We start from the raw sequence: 12,312 nt of genomic DNA on the forward strand, positions 1-12,312 counted from the left end.
ACATGGTGGCTCACAACCATCCTTAACAAGATCTGACTCCCTCTTCTGGAGTGTCTGAAGACAGCTACAGTGTACTTACATATAATAAATAAATCTTAAAAAAAATGTGAGGAGAGAGTCTGGACCAGTCCAGGATATCCCAAGAGTTGTTTTCCTAACAAGCGGGGGCTGTTCTCTCTATGATAACCCTTCCATGCTCTTGGGAGAGAGCTCTTCATTTGGATGTGTTTCTAATCCTGTGACAGTTTCCAGCCTCTGAGGAAAGCTGCCAGTCCCTTTGCAGGAAATCAGTGGCTGTTGTAGAACCAGAGTGGGACCCAAAAGTGAGCAGTCCATGTGCTAACTAGGAGGCCACACAATCGTCACACATCGGATAGAGGCTCTTTTCTCCACGGTCTTGAGATAGACACAGGCTTTGTTATTGCTGAACCTTGGGAGGGAAGGGAATCCCTGAGACCATTTAGAGCTCAACACTTCCAAGTGGTGATGGACTTGGGAAATGAACTCAGTAACTGATCAGAAACTGGTTTAGAGTCAATCTAGTATGATTGGTAATTTAAACACTTTCGTCCTCATCTTAGTGGGGAAGAAAAACTGAGAACTAGTAAATGTTGGGGCCTATGAGTCTCTCCACAAACCACACGAACACTGACCTCAGACAGGGATGGTTTATTGAACACACACCCCAATAATGAACAATCAGTCTTTGGGGCTGAGGCTATAACCCTGAAAATTTTTCAGGGCAGGCTTATAAAGGAAAATATCACAATGAGCTCATGTACAGGTGCAAGAAGGGCTGCCTGGTGGTCAGATCTGACTCCAGCTATTTTGGGCATCTAGATAGAACAGTTCTAATAGATCTCTGGCCACTGCTGTTTTATTGACCTGTAAATATTTTCCTCTGGGCTTGGCAGCAGGATATTCCTCAGGATCTTTTCATTTGCCACTCCCAGAAAATGTCTGTTTTGTTCCCACCAATCAAAACCCTGTGACTATGTGACCCAAAGTTATCCAGCTTTTCTTTACCTCCTTCCTACACTACTCATGTTGGCACCGTCTAGAAGCCAATCCCAGGTTCCAATGTCATATGACAACATGGGTGTCTCTTTATAAAGTTGATTTCAGGAGCAGATGACTATTGATTCGTGCATCACTGGCAGAACAGTTGTCTGCTGGTGTAATTCTGCTCCTGTGTCCTCTAGTATGTGGGAATGCATGGAATTGGCTCCAACTCAGAGCTGGCCAGGCCACCTCAGAGAAGCACCCCTGTGCATCAGCGGTTCAAGTTGCCTCACAGCAGAGAAGAGAGACTCATCTTGATAACCTGAAGGGGAGATTTCCACTCCTGGATGCTTTGCTGGCCATGTCCACTGTCCTGATATTCACAGTTGTGCTGCCTGGCTAACTGACCAGTTGTCTAGAGAGTTTGCGATGCTCAAAAGAATATCTGTGGGGGGATAGAGGCCTTAGAAGATATTATTCTAAGCATTCCTAGTTTGTATATCAGGAACATGAAGCTGAGTGCTTAATTAAGTGGTATTACTAACACAACCACAAATGGAAAAGAATATTGTCCAGAAACTTAGAAGCATTCTCAGGTCAGTGGCATACTTATTTGGCAAATTTTTCAGAAACAAAGCAAATGCTTTTGTGAAGTTATAAAAAGAATGTGGCAGTAACTAGGGCCCCTTTAGAGGAAGGAAATTATTAAAATTGACAGCCCTGGGCTGTCAGCTCTAAGCAACTCTATGCATTTGCAACCTTGGACAAAAATTCAACTTTCCTGGGTTCCCTCCTCCCCCAAAAAAAGAGCTGTAACAGGGTATTGGATGTTGGCTTCTGACACTGTAACACAGTTGGAGATGCTCACCAACTGTTAAGAATTTGGTAGCCCTGTGGTCATGCTTCAGATGTCACATGCCAAGGCTTCAAAAATAGCTAACTATAATACAAACGTGCCTCGGCAAAAGATCAGCCAGAGATGCCAATACCAAATCAAAAATAGCTAACTATACCACAGACGTGCCTCGGCAAAAGATCAGCCAGAGATGCCAGTATCAAAGCTTTGTGCTGGAATAGCTCCAAAAAGTACATTCCTTGGTAAAGGGTACACATGGTTAGAAGATCCTGACTGATAAGTGGGTGGCCCTGTTGGAGTCCATCAAAAGACCCTCACTCACAAAGACCACAGAGACCGCCATCACTGCAAACCAAAAGAGGATTTTTATTGACCCAACACATTGGGGACCCCCCTCAGCACGCAGGCCAGAGGAGAGACCCAGAGAAAACAAAGAACACACTTTTTATACCTTGTAAGGGGCAGATGCAGGCAACAGGGTAGCTGGCTTATTCTAATTGTTGTAGCAAAGAACATTTTCAGGCTTTGGTTGGCTTGCACAGTGACTATCTTTGGCCTAGTGACTCACTTTGCCTGCCCTTATGGTGGGTTATCAGCAAAGCAGCAGTACATTTTGAGCTTATGGGTCAGCTATTAACATCACAGGGAATTCTAGCAAGGTCAAGGCAGTTTGTGGTTTTTTCAGTATTCAGTGGAGGGGGCAGGGGAATTTCTCTGGAAACTGCTAATCTTGTTATGGTTATTTTTCTGAGAACAACTCATTTTGTTTTGGCAGCTGTAGACTTAGTCGTTTTGACTGCTGTTTCTGAAAGTCCCCTCAGAGGGGAAGGGGCTAGGTGGTCTTGAACTTATTTTGGATTCTACACTCCCCCCTTTTCTACTGGTACATTTCAATCCTGAAATGATGTCCCATTTTGTTACAGCTACTGATATTGTTGTCTGAGCATCAAAACTTGTACTGTACTTAAGCAACTAAGGATGCATGGGCCAAAGGTTAAGAACAGAAACCGAATAAGAAGGGGGGGGTAAGCAGGACTAGGCAGTGAGGCTCGAGGGTCTGGGCAGGATGCAGGTGCACGTAGATCAGATCTCCGACCTGCAACTGGTGAGATGTCTTTGGGGTACCCGGCTCGTTTGCTGCAGCCAGTTGTGACCAGACTTCTTTCTGCACCACCTGCAAGCCTTCAAATCAGCATACAGATCATTATTACAACATATGGATTCAATCACATCATTTAAGACAGTGATGGGCATGGGAGCCCCGTAAGGTCTTTCAAAAGAGTAAGGCTGAATCAAGGGGGAGTATTCCTGGTTCTAAATAGGGGAAGGGGAAGGAGCACCACCCAGTCTGTGCCAGTCTCCATGGTTAATTTTGTCAAGGTTTCTTTAAGGGTTCTGTTCATCCTTTCTACCTGTCCTGAGGTCTGTACACACAATGTAATTTCTATTCAACCTCTAAATACTTGGCCACACCTGACTTACCTGGGCAACAAAGGCAGGACCATTATCTGACCCTATTGCTTTTGGCACTCTGAACCTTGGAAAAATTTCTTCAATAATCTTCTTACGACCATCTGTGCAGTCTCATTTTTACAGGGAAAAACTTCTACCCATCTTGAGAATGTATCCACAAAAGCTAGAAGGTTTTATTCCCATATTTTCCTCAGTAAAGTCTACCTGCCAGTTGACACCAGGTCTGTCTCCCCAGTACCTCTTCCCTGGATCCACCGTGGTGCAGCAGACATTGACTTTTTGGCAGGACACACACTTGTGCACCACCTGCTCCACAAGGTGTTTTAACCCTGGTACATGACGATTAGTCTTGGAGAATGTCTGCATGAACTTGCTTACCCCTAGGTGAGTCCACTGATGCATCTGTTTGATTATAGCCTCTGCTTGTCTTTGTGGCAGAATTTTCTTTCTCCTGGAGGTGTACCACGGTCCTTTATTTTTGTTGAACTGGTGACTGGAATCTTTGGAAATGAGGGCTAAGTCCTCTGCTGTGTAAATAAACCCGGGAGCACCGGCAGGGCCATGACTGTAACTGCTCGTGCCTCTCGGTCTGCCATGTTGCTGTCCCTTGCTGTCACCGTATCTCCCTTCTGGGGACTAGGACAGTGGATGATGTTTTCTTGGCAGGGTTGTGGAGGGCCCTCAGTAGAGCCAGTATTTCCTCTTTGTTCTTAATTCCTTTTCTTCCCAACGTCATTAGATGCCTCTGTTGATATATGGCCCCATGGACATGGGCTGTGGCAAAAGCGTACCTGCTGTCTGTGTAGATGTTGAGTCTTTTCCCTAACTTCAAGGCCTTAATGAGTGCAATCAGTTCCACCTTTTGGGCCGACATGTCCTCTGGCAGAGCCTGTGGCCTGATACCTTGGTGTCCCTTTATCACAGCTGCTCCAGCATGCGTTTTCTCTTCTTCTAGATAGCTGCTTCCCTCTGTGAAGCAGGTAACTTCTGCGCCCTCTAGTGGCTGGTCTGTCAGATCTTCATGTCACCCATGTGCCTCTGCAAGAACTTGGGCTGGGAGCAGAAGAGGATTCCCTTAATCCAGCAGAGACTTGATGCCCCAGGGAAAGAGAATGAGGGGGAGGGCACCCTCTCAGAGGTGAAGAGGAGGGGGGGTTGTGGAAAGAACTCAAGGGGGGACCAGGAGGGGAGCAACATTTGAGATGTTAATAAATATAATAATTATTAATAAAAAATCTCTAGAAAAAAAAAGAAATGTTCTCTTTTAGGGCATATTATAGCTATTACATGCTCCACACATTGATCAATGGTCTCTTCTGTCAATAATACGTGGATTTACTCTTTTTCAATATTAAATATGCTAATTACCAATAGTCAGTTTTACAATTCAGTCGAAAAATGTAACAAAATAATGTGGGGTATTTGGGAGACAGCTCAGTGGGTAAAAGTGCTTGGGGCACAAATCTGACAAATTGAGTTCATGCTCTGAATAAAGAATCCAAAGGCAATTGTGAGAAACTTAAAATCATTTTTATCAAAGCAGTTACATTTCCTGGCAAGGTCTTACATTTCCTGAACCTTCCCCTTTATACCAATTAGCAGAGCACTCTAGATTGATGACTCTAGATGGTCCAGATGCTGCCACTACCTACAACTGGAACGTTCTTTACAGAAAGGACCCTGCTCAGACACCTACTGCCTTTTTGTGTGTTCCTAAGAACAGTCTTTGTTTGTAATAACTTGGGTGTTTGTTCCAGATTTCAAATCCATTATAAGAGAGGAAAAAGGCTACTTAGGAGAGCAGTGCAGAATAAAAGGAGAAAAAGAAAAGAGGGGAGACAGCTTTACCTGGCAGTTATAGAGACAGGCTGCAGGGAGAGGACAAGCCAGACACGGGTGAGGACAGAATGCGCCAGAGAATGAGGAGCTAGAAAATTAGAACCTATTGCTAAAGTTAGTATGAGGGCAAGCAGAGCAATTCAGGGGAGGCAGGGAGAGGAGGATGGGGAGAGAGGGAGGGGAGAGGAGGGGGGAGGGGGAGGGAGGAGAGACCAGATTGTATCAGTCAGCTTGGGGAGGAGTTTGAGTCAGAACAGCTGAGTTGAATCAGCCAGAGATCAGAAAGGGCAAAAAAGGGCGAGCTTATTCAGCAGCAAGTCTCAGAGGATGAACACACTCTAGGCCTAGGTTAGAATGTTTGGAGGCTAGAAGCTTCCAGAATTAGGCCTGGGCTAGCAGAAAGAGGCAGTAAGGCTCCAAGATGGCAGTTACTAGAGGAGAACAAAAGTTACATTTACATCAAAATGGCGCCATGGATTCCTTTCCATCCACAACTGTGCCGAGGAGCTGAGGAGAAATCAAAGCAAGACCTAGGCGGCAGTGCTTGGTACCCAAAACTACACTCTGGATGATAAGACATAGACTCATCCTTCTTGTATTGAGATCGTGAAATCCCTTCTCGTTTCTTTGCCTTGATTTTGGGTCTACATGCTAACTTAAGTGGGATGACATTTTAAAGGTTGTGAGATGCATGAATCTCACAAAGACTTATGCTCAGCTGGAGGATGGGTTTGTTGACCATGGAGCTGAGCTCCCCGTACACAGTGGACAGCTTGGTAGAGCTGATTTTCCCTTTCTACCTATTTGCAGGTCAACAGACTTGGCAACAGAGTTTTAAGTACCGAGGCACGTTACTGTCCCTGTCACAGTTTCACCAGAGCCTGGGGCTTCCCACTCTGACAATGACATTGCTCCTATCATATTTCTTTAACTTTCTATTTTGGATTCATAGAAAAAAATTAATCTGTTTCATGCATGGGTTCTAATAACATCTCACTTAATGAATATATGAAAAGTATGGAAATGGTTCTTGGGGGCATAAGATCCACTGGGTCAAACAGCCCTGCTTTATCATCTGCATGTGCAGCTAGTTAAATTCTAGACACAGGAGTATATGCAGATTTTTTTTTAACCTATTATGTCTTAGTTTTCTATCGCTTTGACAGAACACTGACTTTTTAAAATTTTCTCTCTTTACCTTTTGCATAGATTCTTTATACATATAATATATCCTGATTGCACTTTTCCCTCCCTCTACTCCTTCCAGTGCCCCTCACATCCCATCCACTCCTCCCATCTGGGTCCTTTAGGAAAGAACAGGCTTCTAAGAGATAAAAGCAAAACATAACAAAATAAAATATGGTAAGACAAAGTCCATCCATTAAAGTTGGACAAGGCAAAACAACAGAAGGAAAAGAGCCCAAGAGAAGGCACACGAATCAGAAACTCTGTTGTTCACACACTACTCAGAAATCCCAAAAGAACACTAAACTGAAAGCTATATTACATAAGGAGAGGACCTGGTGAAGATCCTTTACTTAGTTGATTTAGAGGGCCTTGTTTTCCTGGTATTCTCCATCTCCTCTGGCTCTTAACACTTTTTTTCTGCCTTTCCTTCATGTTCCCTGAGCTTTAAAGGGAGGGATTTCAGAGACATCCCATTTAGATATGAGGGTTCCAAGATCTCTCTCTGTGTCTCTGTGTCTCTGTCTCTGTCTCTGTGTGTGTGTGTGTGTGTGTGTGTGTGTGTGTGATATTTGGTTGTGGATCTCTGTATTTGTTCCTATCTGCTGCGGAGAAAACCTGTCTGATGATGGCTGAATAGAAGGCATTGATCTATAAGTCTAGAGATATTAGGAGTCAATTCACTTCCTATTTTTAAAGACCAGTAGTATTTGTTTTTACTCTAGGTGTCTGGGCTGTTTAGTTCTATTTCTCCGTCATCGGAGCTAAGAGTAGATTCCATTTCATGGAGCAGGCCTTAAGTCAAATCAGACATTGGTTGGCTAATCATGCAAGCTTTGTGCCACTATTGTCCTAGCATATTCGTCACAGGACAGTATTGTAGAAGAAAGGTTTTGTGGCTCAGTTGGCATGTTTCTCTCTTGGTAGCCTGCAGAGTATGTGTTCACGTCACAGACACTAAAACATACAGGTGAAGGTTCTGTGAATGCACCAGCTTCACCTCTCCATGTTCAATGAGTTGAGCAGGTGTTGTTTTCAGCAATGAGGCCTTGCTGTCAGTTTGTCTTGGCATCAGCCTGGGCTGTTTGAAGATTTCTATGGGACTCCTTTGGCTAAGAACTCAATTGGATGTAACCCAGTTCCAGTACTGGAAGCTTTTTTGGTGACAGACCAGTGGGGACTCTGTCTCCCCAGTTATTTGGAGATTTCATTTGGATCACTTTCATGTATTTTAGGATGTTTCCACTGTACTAGGTTTCCATACCATGCTCAAATGCCCCTCAGTTCTTTGTTTCCCCCCTGCACTCCCTCCCTGCCTCAACACTATCTCCCCTCAGCACCCAATCCTCCTGATCCAGTACAAGGCAAATAGACAGAAGTGAAAAAGTCCAAGGGAAGGTATAAGAATCAGAAACCACCTTCACACAGGAATCCCATAAGAGTACTAAACTGAAAGCCATAATATATATATAAAGAGGACCTGGTTCAGACCCACAAAATCTATTTTCCCCTCTCAAGGAGACCTATGTGTCACCCCTGTTCCCACCCTCTATACCTAACTTTTCTAGGTTTCTAGATTGTAGTTTGCTTATCATTTACTTACCAGGTAATATCCACATATAAATGAATACATACCATAATTATTCTAGATCTGGGTTGCCTGGTTCAGGATAATTTTTTTTCCTAGTTCCTTCCATTTGCCTGCAAATTTCATGTCATTGTTTTTTAAACAGTTGAATAATACTTTTGTGTAAATGAACCCACATTTTCTTTATCCAATCTTCTGTTAAGGGACATCTATGTTCTTTCCAATTTCTAGTTATTGTGAATTGAGCAGCAATGAACATAGTTGAGCAAGTGTTTTTGTGGTACAAGTGTCCTTTTGGTATATGACCAAGAGTGGTATAGTTGGATCTTTAGGTAGATTGACTCCCATTTTTCTAAGAACTGATTCCCATAGCAGTTATACAAGTTTGTACTCCCATCAGCAATGGAGAAGTGTTCCCTTTATTCTACATCCTGGCCAGCATGAGCTGTCACTTGTATTATCGATCTCAGCCATTTTGACAGGTGTAAGATGGAATTTCAGAGTAATTTGATTTAGATTTCCCTGATGGCTAAGGATGTTGAATAAATGTTTTGCAGACATTCTGAGTTTCTTCTCTTGAGAATTATCTGTTTAGATCTGTACACATTCTTAATTGGATTATTTATATTATTTTAGATATCTAGTTTCTTGAGTTCTTGATATATTTTGGATAGTAGTCCTCTAGTACATCTAAAATTTTAAATCCTATATTGAATATATATGGAGAAAGTGAACAGCCTATCTTGTTCTTGATTTTTGTGGAATTGTGCTGAGTTTCTTTCCATTAAGTTGACGTCTCTATGGGCTTGCTGTAAACTGCCTTTACTGTGGTTAGATAAGTCCTTTCTAACCTTAATCTCCTCAGGATTTTTTTTTTCCATGAAGGAGTGTTGGGTTTTGCTAAAGGCCCTTTCTACATCTAATGAGATAATTCTGTGGATTTTTTTCTCTTTCAGTTTGTTTATATGGTATATTACATTTATTGATTTATGTTGAAATATCCCTGTGTCTCTGGAATGAAGTCTACTTAATCATGGTGGATGATCTTTTCATGCGTTTTGGATTCAGTGTTCAAGCATTTTATTATTTTTGCATCTATGTTTAATAGGGAAATCAGTCTGTAATTCTCTCTCTTTGGTTGGGAGATGTTGAATAAATGCTTCTACTTCATTCACTGGGGGTTATAGGTCTGTTTAAAGGACTTATCTGATCTTGATTTAACTTTAGTAAATTAAATTACCTACGGAGAAAACTATCTGTTTCTTTTAGATTTTCCAATTTGGTGAAGTATAGATTTTTAATGGCTATCCTTATGATTTTCTGGATTTCCTCAGTGTTTGTTGTTAGATCTCCTTTTTCATTTCTGATCTTATTAATGTGGATATTTTCTCTCTACCTTTTAGCTAATTTGGATATAGGTTTGTATATCTTATTGATTTCCTCAAAGAACCAGATATTTCTTCATTGATTTTTTTTATACTGTAGTTCTGTTTCTATTTTATTGATTTCAGTCTCAAGTTTGATTATTTCTTGCTGTGTATTCCTTTTGAGTGTGATTTCTTCTGTGAGCTCTAGAGTTTTCAGTTGAGCTGTTAAATTGCTAGTATGAGATCTCTCCAAGTTTATTAATGTAGGCACTTGCCTCTTAGAATAGCTTTCATTGTGTCCAATAAATTTGGGCATATTGTTTATTCATTCTAGTCTAGAATGTCTTAAATTGATTTCTATTCATTTAAAATGATTTATTTACTTTTATTTTGTAAAATAAATATGAATATTATTTTTCTTGTTTTGAGCATTTAGGGTTTTGATTATTATGTCCTGTGGAGATTTCTTTTCTGGTCCAATCTGTTTGGTGTTCTGCATACCTCTTGTACTTTTATAGGCATCTCCTTTATGTTAGGAAATTTTTCTTCTATGATTTTGTTGAAAATATTTTTCTGGGATTTTGATCTGAGTTTCTTTTCTCTCCTCTATTCTTAGATTTGGTCTTTTTATAGTGTCCTAGGTTTCCTGGATGTTTTGTACCAGGAGTTTTTTTTTTAGATTTAATATTTTCTTTGACTGATATATCCATTTCTTCTATCATATCTTTAAAACCTATGATTCTCTCTTCCATCTGTTGTATTCTGTTTGTGAAGCTTGCTTCTGTTGTTTCTGATCAAATTCCTAATTCCTAAATAAATCATTTTTAAATGAATAGAAATCAATTTAAGACATTCTAGACTAGGAATGAATACACAATATACCCAAATTTATGGGACACAGTTTTTCTAAAATCCCCTGAGTTTGTGTTTTCTTTATTGCTACTATTTCCATGTCCAGGTCTTAAACAGTAAAAACTCACTTCCTTCCACTATTTGTGTTTTCCTGGATTTATGGAATTTATTCATTTCTTTTTTTAAAGGAGCTCTATCATATTCACAAAGGCTGTTTTTAAAGGTCCTATCCTTGTGCTTAATCTATGTAGGGGCACTCAGCACCCGCTGTGTTGGGTTCGCTGTGCTCTAATGGAGACATGGTCATGCTGGCATCTGGGCCTCTGGCATTAGGAAGTTTACAGTCCTAGGTGATGAGATCTGGTTTTGTTTTTCCTCAGAGGGTTTTGGGTTCCTTGGTTTTTTCCTCAATGATTTTTTTTTTGGAGTGTGTTGTCTGTAGATTTTCTGTTGATCTGATAGATGTGGCCACTGGTGGTTTCAGATAACATGTGTCTGTGGGTACTGGGAGCTGACACTCAGGTATGGGGATAGGTTGGGGCTTGAGGGGGTCCACAGGAGGGAGGAAAACGAGTGTTTCACCAGTGTTCCCTTGGACGGGGACAGAGAGTGAAAGGAGCTCACCCCAGAAGGTCTGCTGGAGAGCCAGATAGGATCCTGGGGGATTGGATCAGGAGAAACAGAAGGAGAAGTGAAGATCTGTAGTCAGCTTGCCTACTTCCCTGGCAGAAGTTGTCTGTGGGCTAGTGTGGAATATGCGCTAGAGTTGGATGCTGAGATAAAGCAATGTGTGGAGGGAGGGAGGGAGGGAGGGAGGGAGGGAGGAGGGAAGAAGGGGAAGGAGGGGGTGGAGGGAAGGAGGATGAGGTCTGTGGGATCCACAGGAGGTATGGGTAGGGGAGGAGGGAAGGCGTTTGTTCTGTGACAGAAACAGGGATGGGGCTAGGAAGTGGTGAAAGCCTTCAGTAAGCTTACCTGATTCCCTGGCCTGTTCTGCTTCTGTGTTTAGAGGGAATGCTTGCTGGTGTTGGAAGGTGGGATGATGGGATAAGCTGAAGTTTGGAGGAGAAGATCTTTGTGACCCATGGGGGATGAGGTTACAGACAGAAGGGAGACAGCAGCGGGTGTTCTGAGGATGAGACTGGTGAGTTGGATCTGGAGGAGCAGGAGAGGTAAAGATTTGCAGTCAGCCCACCTGCTTCCTTGGCAGGAGTCTGACCAAAGCGACTTACAAAAGAAACCGTTTAATTGGCCGATTATGGCTTCAAATGGTTAAAGTTCATGATTGAGCAAAGGCATGTCAGCAAGAATAGGTGTAAGCTCACATCTTAAACTGCAAGTAGGAGACAGGGAGACATGTTGGGAATGGTTCCAGTCTTTTGAAACCTCAAAGCTAGCTAGGTAGTGACACACCCCTTCTAACAAAGCCACACCTCTTAATTGTCCCCAAACAGTTCCACCAACTGGGGATTAAGAATTGAAACATATGAGCCTATGGGACCATTCTCATTCAAACCACCATGTATTACAACTTTCTTTTCTTGATATATGGCCTCAATATGTAGCTCAAGCTGGCTTCAAATCCACAATCCTCCTGCCTTCACTTCTTGAATGCTGAAAGTTTTACTTCTTTTCAAGCTTGATTTCATATTTCATTTTACCTAGAGCTATCCAGAAATGTTTTTAGAGTATTTATACATATTTGAGTATTCCATCTAGAGAACTGTTCTTGTATGGAGTGAAATGTACAGGAACGCAGGGAGATTGGTTGGTATGACCAGATTGATTCTCCAAGTCCGACAGTGCTCCATGGTCTAAGACACTTATCAACACTGCTAGACTCCTGAATTTTTAAATACCAAGGTTTCCAGAATGTCCACATAGAGTGGGTGTCATTGGAACCTCCGATATGTTCCATATATGATGTTGCTGAGGACAAGGAGAGGGAATCAAGGATTCTAGCCAGAAGGATTTTGACAGGTGTGCTGAGAAAAGCTGAAAATGAGCACCTGGATGATGTATTTCTCACGGGAATAAATGTTCACATTCATCTGGAGTATGCCACCCATGGTGCTAGGAAAGGTCCTTGAGATAGGCACAGTGTGTGGGAACAGTCATGAAAGGATCACAAATGACTGTAACAGCTCTCA

This window comes from Mus pahari, chromosome 12 (genome assembly GCF_900095145.1).
Source record: "Mus pahari chromosome 12, PAHARI_EIJ_v1.1, whole genome shotgun sequence".
NCBI classification, from domain to species: domain Eukaryota; kingdom Metazoa; phylum Chordata; class Mammalia; order Rodentia; family Muridae; genus Mus; species Mus pahari.